The sequence below is a fragment of the Diadema antillarum genome, unplaced genomic scaffold (assembly GCF_040938485.1).
Source record: "Diadema antillarum isolate AM-2024a unplaced genomic scaffold, OU_Dant_1.0 seq00001872_RagTag, whole genome shotgun sequence".
Classification (NCBI taxonomy): Eukaryota; Metazoa; Echinodermata; class Echinoidea; order Diadematoida; family Diadematidae; genus Diadema; species Diadema antillarum.
Window position 1 is genome coordinate 417,372 of NW_027272541.1, and position 7,424 is coordinate 424,795.

The 7,424-nt window shown below is 38.7% G+C and overlaps 1 non-coding gene across 1 annotated transcript; it reads right to left on the reverse strand.

Moving 5' to 3' along the window:
• Positions 1–3,550: 3,550 nt before the first annotated feature.
• Positions 3,551–3,624, reverse strand: Trnaa-agc (transfer RNA alanine (anticodon AGC)). Its single transcript has one exon. It is a non-coding gene; the product is annotated as a tRNA-Ala (tRNA).
• Positions 3,625–7,424: the final 3,800 nt, after the last annotated feature.

Genomic DNA, 7,424 nt, shown 5'->3' on the forward strand with positions numbered 1-7,424 from the left:
TTCACATAATTGTGTAAAGTTAGGTTTGCGCTTTTCCGACACACGTTCATGGTCTGAAAAGTGGAAAATATTGTCCGTAAAGGTGCTTCTAATGTGACACTAGTAAAAGTGCTCCTAGTTTGATAAAAAGTGCAAACTTGAAAATTTTGTCATAGAGTGTACTTTGAAATATTTATTTGCCTAGATTTTGCCTCTGTATTTCACAGGCTGTAGGCCATCTATGTTTTGATTCCATTTATACTCTGTATCTTTTATTTCATAATGTGCAAGGAACTAGACAATTGGGTAAAGAGATACACATGAAATAGAAAGCAAAAAATAAACTTACAAACAAACAATCAAACGAGCTCATTACATGTTAAATCGTATTCATATGTACATGATGCCAATTACTTCAGTGAAAATCTTTTTTTTTCTTTTTTTTTTTTTTAGTCATGTTCAGAATATTTCACCAGCCTATACCTGCATAATTATCTGGAACCATTCATTGGCCAAGATCTTAATTGCTTGTATAATGATGTATAAAGATTATGCAGTATTCTCTTTATCATAATGCATTTAATACAATTTCATAGATCATCAGATGTGCACAGCATTATGTCAGCCAGGCAGGGCTACCTAGCAGATAAAGATGATGGTCGTGAAGAGATTATGCTGCTAAAATAGAACTTAACCGAACAAACAAATACAGAACCTGACAATTGCGAACAAAAACAAAAAACAAAACAAAAACGCGCTCATATTTTACAAGCTGTTCGTGTTCCATTTTTTACCTACTCGTATACTGTTAAAAGGGAGCTTTAGATTTTTGCGACGGGGACATTCAAAGGGGAAAAAACGTGGTCTGAACATGAGCAGAATCGCGTATTAGACGCGATCTAATTTTATAGCTCGCGCGCCTGAGTTTTCACTACGCGTTCTGGGTTATTTTTATACGTCCGCTCAGATCACGACCAAGCGTCTTTGTTCACGACGTACATTGTAGAAAGCTACTTGATGCACCGATCATATGGGGGCGCCATTTTATCTTGTATACGTTGACCGTATACTCAGCACGCTAGCAGTCACTCATAGGGAAAATCCAAAGAGATTTTCCCCAGTAGAAGGAGAAAATCTCTTTGGAAAAATCTCTTTGTTGACCGTATACTCAGCACGACGCAGGGAAGAGGAGAACGTCCATCTCAAGCGTCGTCTCAAACGTCCGCGCAGCAAATCTAAAGCTCCCTAATGTAACACAACGGCCACACTTAATCAAACTCTACTGAATCATTCTCGTCTTCTTACGAGAAGCTTTCTTTCTCTCAGAGTGGTCCACAATCTACAAGCACTGCTTTTTAGTGGACCTCTCAGTTCTCTTTTTTTTCTCCTCAAAATATAACTTTGTATTTTCCCGTATGTATACATGATTCATCTCTATTAGTTTGTTGTATATCGTTAATCCTTCGCACTTTGTACTGTATACATGCTTATGATGGATTTTATGATTTACCTCGTGTTATGTTTTGTTGGAAAGAAAATGAGAATGAAATAAATGAATTGAATTGAATTGAATTGAATAATATATCGCTCCCTCATATATACGTGTATAAATATGCAAGGAAAAATAGTCAGAATTTACCAAGTGCAAATGAAATAAACAATACTTTAATTTTTTTTTTTAATAGGATATACAGAATCCTGTTTTACTAAAATTTGTATAAGTATAATGCATCACAGAATAACAGCACTTAGACCTCGTTTACAGTGGGGGGCTGGGCCGAGCCGCGGCCGAGCCCAGCCTCAATTGCAGGGCCGAGCCCCGCAATTTTGTCGGTTTACACTGCCGGGCTCGGCCGCGCTTTTAATTCAAACCTTTCAATATTTTGTCGTAGTGGCGCTCTGCTTGTAAACAAACGCAATTTGGTATAGACTGGTTTTCAGACCCTTTGCCAACTGGATTCCGTGGCGACGAAGTCGCCGTTCGGGCAAAGGCCTTTGCCGAAGGGAAAAATCCTTTGCAGGACAAAACCACCTTAAACTATACTAGTTTTCGACTTTGAGGGGCTTAATATCCTGAATAACGAAAGAGTACGGGTTGAGGGTTTGGAAGCCAGACTAAAATTGGCCGCGCATTTGGCCCAGTTTGCGTTTACACTAAAGAAAAGGCCGGGCTCGGCCGCGGCTCGGCCGCGGCCGAGACCATCACTAGAGCATGGCCAAATGCGCGGCCAATTTTGGCCCCGCATTTGGCCTTTTGCGCGTTTACACTAAAATGAAGGCGGGCTGGGCCGCGGCCGAGCCGCGGCCCAGCCCCGCACTGTAAACGGGGTTTATGTTAGTAATGTCGTTCACAAAAATGGTCCAGAAAATTTTACGTCATTTGTTTCGGAGCAATTCCCCTACCCTTGAATTGACGGCTGTACATTCTTTAGACAGACTTTGCAATGGTATTACATGTCTTCCAAAGGAGCATAACGGCCGGGCAGGGACTCGACCCTTTTCACGTGATTTTGGTGAAACAGTGCCCCCATCATCATATCTTAAAACTATTCATTGATGCCGGACTAATAGTATTTTGATATAAGATTATCAATGACAGAGAGAGGTAATTATTTCAAGCACATCACTAAATGACAGGTTGGATTATGGGAGTTGACTGGTCATGCCTGAACGAAATCAACATGGACAATGATAGCATAGATTGATGAATATACTTTATTAGTCTACTTGTTTGGTGTGACCGACATATCAGACATTATTAATTTTCAGAGATATTGACAAAATCCTCAACCTGCGTGGCCATCCTCCACCTCCATCAATCGTTTGGACATGCAAATGATAGAAAAGAAGAGACAAAATAAATGATAGGTACGTCAAAAGATGACAAGATTGCGTTTACTTGCGGTTTAAGTTTGCACTTAATAATAAAAGCGCTTGTCCACAGAATTTGTCATTGCATCAATACTATCATTCAGCCATTCAAATGATGATAGCCGACAAAGATTTAATGAACACTGATGCAAAGTCAAAATATAACATTATTGTGCGCCTTTTACCGTTCGTGTTTGTTGAGTGCCGATTGGCACAGAAAACCCCAAAGCGTTATACGGACTATCCAAAGTCCCTGGCACGTCAGAAGCAGTATAATAGGTTATTCTCTATTTCTGATTATCATAACAAATGCAGACAGAATAAAACTGACCAGAAAGAATACAATTTATTAGTGGAAAAATAAGCAGAGAAAATGGGATTCCATCGGGATCCGAACCCGAGACTCTGGATTGCTAGTCCAGTGCTCTACCGACTAAGCTATAGAAAGCCCTAGTTCAGTGTTCGTCCCAGAAACCCTAATTCTCAATGCTCTGATGGTCAGAAGTTATAGCAGTGTGTTTTGTGTGTGACACACACGCACACACTTGAACCTGGCATAAACCTAAAGGATAATTCAAATTGGGGATAAATATGAGGGATCACCGAAGTGATGCAGTTTTTTGAGTATGTAACAAATGCAGACAGAATGAGACTGACCAGAAAGAATATAATTTACTAGTGGTAAAATGAGGGGAAAATGGGATTCCATCGGGATTCGAACCCGAGACTCTGGATTGCTAGTCCAGTGCTCTACCGACTGAGCTATAGAAAGCCCTAGTTTAGTGTTCGTCCCAGAAACCCTAAATTCTCAATGCTCGGGTGGTCAGAAGCTATAGCAGTGTGTTTTGTGTGTGACACACACGCACACACTTAACTCTGGCATTAAACCCGAAGGATTTATCATACTTACTCATCCGCATCCACTTAGAATCACACAAAAACAATTTAAGCACAGTGGGATTTATGGGTTAGTATCCTTGACAATATATTAAAGCAAATGAAAAAAAAAAAGAATATGTTGGTTTATGTACTTATTTTTACCAAGTGAGTGAAAAAACAACAATAAGACCAAAACACACACATATCTAAACACGTAAAAACATGCAAAACTTTTTTCAATGTTTAAGGATATGTAATAACTGTTAAGGATACAATTCTAGCACTTATTCAAATTATCAGTTTGAAAACAGAATTAAGAAGCTTAATCCTAATTCAATAAACATGTATGTAATCCGAATTCACACTTTCACTGGATTATAATTTCATGTACATAGGATGAGACCATTGCTAGGAATCATGATTCCCTTTAAACTGTGTACAACTTTTCTATTCTAACGATTACTTTATAATGTATCTCTCGCTTCAAGTGTATTGTCGTGTTTAAATAACATACACGTGTAAAATGAAAGCTCCTAAAGGAGTCTAGTTTAATCAGTCTGTTAGCCAAAGTAATGTTTTCGCTTATAGATTTCATTTTTATTTGACGTCAATCATTTTTCCTTAACAATAACAATCATACAATTATAAGCAAAGTGTAATCCTATATGTACACACATTTTTTTCCAAAATATTTGTATGAACTTTTTAATTTTTCATACACGTGTAAAATGAAAGCTCCTAAAGGAGTCTAGTTTAATCAGTCTGTTAGCCAAAGTAATGTTTTCGCTTATAGGTTTCATTTTTATTTGACGTCAATCATTTTTCCTTAACAATAACAATCATACAATTATAAGCAAAGTGTAATCCTATATGTACACACATTTTTTTCCAAAATATTTGTATGAACTTTTTAATTTTTAATCATCAGATGACAAAGTATGAGCAAAGTCGTTATATAGAATTGATTAACGGTGTATAAATCAATAATGAGAAATCAAAAAAGTTGAAAATGGATTGGAGTGCTTTAAAAGCTTAGCTTGTATATAGTGCAGTCCCCTATTATCCGCTGTTAGATAAGCGAAAGCAGCACAAAGGTGTGTCAAGAATGTACTCAGAATTTGCAATAATATTATGGCAGAAGCGAATAATCACAGCAAGGCCTCCGTGTCATAAAAAATGCAATATTTCAAAATTAGAAAAAAAAAAGGTTTCTTAATTGTATGTTAACCGATGAAATTGACTGAAGGAAATATTGAATTAAATTAAATTAAAACGTACCCGAAAGTTCTCTTATTATATCTAGGTAAAAACCTTCCAAGTCCTGGGTTATTACTATTTGTGATCAATGAATATGTTGAATCTTATGATATGCTGGAGAGAAATTAGATGAATTACGTTTAATACATGAAATTATGGATATGGAAATATTCTTAAACATTGCCAATTTGATATAAATTTAGCATTTATATTATGTCTATTTATGTTTTCAACTAAAAAATAATCTGCACATTTAGTGAGATGCTATCGAATTAAATAAAAGACATTAACAGCTACATTTATGATGAAAGATACAGAACGGAGCACAAAAAAAAAAATGGTTTTCGTGACTTAATATTTGTGGCATCTGTCTACCTACCTTTCCCAAGCCAAAGTCATATATCGCTACACAGATAGCGTTTGTAAGATCGGCCAGGGCTAGGTTGCAGACGAAAATGTTGTGCTGCTTTCGCGCCTTTCGACGACCAAGAATCGTAAAGACGATAACCGCGTTTAACATCACTGCCAGAATGTGGCAAGGCGCACGAATGAAAGGGGCCATATGCCAGTTCGACGCCAAACCGACATTTGCCCCCGTGTTTACCGATGACATGTTCATTGTTTCTGTTTCTGACATTGATGAATGTTACAATTCTCAAGTGTGTGACATCGAACATAAACTGCAAATGAAGTGCATCTTCAAAGATCATGGGAGCCGGAGCGCTAATTTCCTGATTCCGACACAGAGCATCACTTCACCCTTGCGCCATAATGTTAACATCCACAGCGAAGTGATTACCGTTCTATGCCGAAAGAGGCAAAGTGGTTGATTGTTGTGCGCATGTGCACAAGCTGTATTTATCGGAAAACACAATACATAGTGTCACAGTTTAAGATCCACGTCTGGTCTTCTTTCTTTAACAGTTGCATTTTTTTTTTACCCACCTCTCAAGTTTATACTGTCAACGGTAAGATACAATAAGCTGATAAGTACTTTGGCGCAATTTCTAGAGAAACTATACATTAAGTTATTTCATACGCTTCACTGCATACGCTGACATAAATGCTCGAAACTTGACTATCCGTCGATGAACCGTTATACCGCGTAAGTGTGATCTACAACCACATTTTTTTTTCCATTTCAAACAACCGCTTCGCATGATTTTCATGCTTTTATATCAAAGACCCATCAGCCATCCCTTTAGATCTTTATGTAGTAGGATATAAATCATACATACCAAGGCATGCACTCTTTTCGAAGTTCCAGCCGAAATTATGGATTCTTCGGTGACTGGGCATTGCCTACGGGACTGGGCCCCTCAGACATACAAGCCCCCTCACATTCGATAATTTCAACTGAAACCTCTTAGTGCATGGTATATATATATATATATATGGTTATTTTGCGGAAATCGCGCAGGCCACCAGTAGGATTCGACAAAATCAATCGAATCAAAATTTTCACAGAGTGTTCTTCTAGTCAAGCAGACATAAAAATCAATCGCTGTTTAGATATCCTGTACAAGCTCATTCCATGCTTAAATCATTTTGTATCAAGTATATTCAATGCGAGATTAATCCTTTCTACATGTCTCTGTATTCTCTTAATGCTCTAGATGGATTTGTTGGCATCGCCGAGCCGAGCCGAGCCGAGCTATGTTATTGGCCGGATGCCTACGGGATAACGTCAATAACACGAACCGTACCTCGCCTCCGAGCCCAACTACACTTGCAAAAATGATCTGATATTATTAGCATCCTAAAATCACGTGAACGCCATAAGAAATTGGACGGATTGGCCATATCGTTGACGGTCATTGCCCAAATAGAAATCTGAGGGAGCCAGGATACTGTATCTTCAACATGCAAAGCACTCGCCATTGCATATGAACAGGAAATCATGAATGTTGCAGCAGACGTTCCGTATATTAGAGCAAGGGTGCGCAGAAGGCGCTGATTTTCTTTCATTTTCTGCATGTCCGCGAAAGGTCCATTCGATGACGCGCGAGAAATTCCAATGTACATTAGTAAGTAAGCTATTCCTGTGAAGAGAAGAAAGAACAATGCAATTGCACTCTCTACTGCATAGATGGCACGCCGGGTGGTGTCGCCATACTGTGATATCAACAACGCGCAGATGATCGAAGAGGAGACCCATGCGTAGATACACAATCCCAAGCACCGCTAAGTCGTCACAACTTTGCGAGTTCCGAAAGGGTCGATCGTGACCGTAACGAACCGGTAGAGGGCGACAAGAAATATGCTGATGATTGAGGCGGTTGCGCTCGTAGAAATTCCAGACACAACCATGACATCTCTGCCGTTACGGTCCTGTTGAAGGGAGAGTGGACACATACACATGGATAAAAGGAAAGAAGGACACAATAAGTAAACTGCAGTCACACGGAAGCCAGATTCCCCGGCTCATGTTAGTGATA